Genomic DNA, 1,204 nt, shown 5'->3' with positions numbered 1-1,204 from the left:
CAATAGCTCCCTTACCCCTCCCTTATTCCTATAAAAACCTTCCATTCTATACCACCCCTTGGAGCATCCTTCTAGTTGCTAGGTGAGATGCTGCCTAGTTTATGAATCAATAAAGCCAGTTAGAGCTTCAAATTTACTCAGTTGGATTTCTTTTTTTTAACAATACTTAGTCTAACAAAGGAGCCAAGATTAGTTATACCCTCCAGTATAACTAACCTCATAAAAGATGCTGTAAAGTATATTTGTTTCCCATCAGAGGAAACCTTATTTTGTACCCTGTGTAATAAAATGAGAATCTGTCTCATGAAAGAGGCTTTGAAGTGGGAATCAAGGCACCTTCATTTTCTGTTTCATGTCCTGCCAGGTCAGTTCAAATCTTGCTTCAGATTTAGGATGATTCAAAAGCCTTTGGAGAATCAAAGTGCTTCCCAATGATGTTGTGCAAAATGGTCCTTGTGTAACCGCAGAACCAGCTCCAACTGGTCCTATCTTGTTTCTAATAAGATACAGAGTTACTTGTCAAAGATAACAGACCAAAACCCCAAGTCATGCCAAAACCAAAGCATGCACAGAAGAGAGAACTTTGACCTTCAGTTGCACTCTGAACCAAAGTCTTACCCTACCCCACCCCTGTGCCATGGGACCAAAGGACTGGGCCATGACAAGAACTTGAACACTGGAACCTTTCAGAAGTGAAGGGCCTGTTGCCCAAAAAGATCTGGAGCTGAAACCACTTACTGTAAGTTACCATAAGTGGTCAAATTCCCAAACCTTCAAATTGAAGCCTGTCCTGCCAGTGCTTCTGCCTATCAGCTTGTACCCCCAACCCCTTAAAACTCGCCCCAAACCCTGGATCAGGGGGACAGGTTTGAGCCTCACCTCATGTCTCTTTGCTGGTCAACCTCTCAATAAGACCTTTTCTTTTTTCAAAACTGGTACCGTAGTATTGGCTTCTATGCCCATCTGGCAATGAGCCCTTGCTTAGTAACACTTGGAGTTTCTCAATCCACAACCAAAGAGTATGGAGGACAGTGGACCAGGAGAAAAAACAAAAAAGATGAACTGATGATAGGAAACAAGTTAAAAACAGCAAAAAAACTTAGTGGTTCTAGTCCACACATTTTGAAAGATGGGAAAAGGATTTTTTTAATTGTGAAAAGTTGTAATTTTCATTTTCCAGTAAGCCAGGAAGTACATTGGTTGT

The sequence above is a fragment of the Hipposideros armiger genome, unplaced genomic scaffold (assembly GCF_001890085.2).
Source record: "Hipposideros armiger isolate ML-2016 unplaced genomic scaffold, ASM189008v1 scaffold_1423, whole genome shotgun sequence".
NCBI lineage: Eukaryota > Metazoa > Chordata > Mammalia > Chiroptera > Hipposideridae > Hipposideros > Hipposideros armiger.
The sequence above is the reverse complement of the archived record's forward strand: the minus strand, read 5'-3'. Positions refer to the sequence as shown.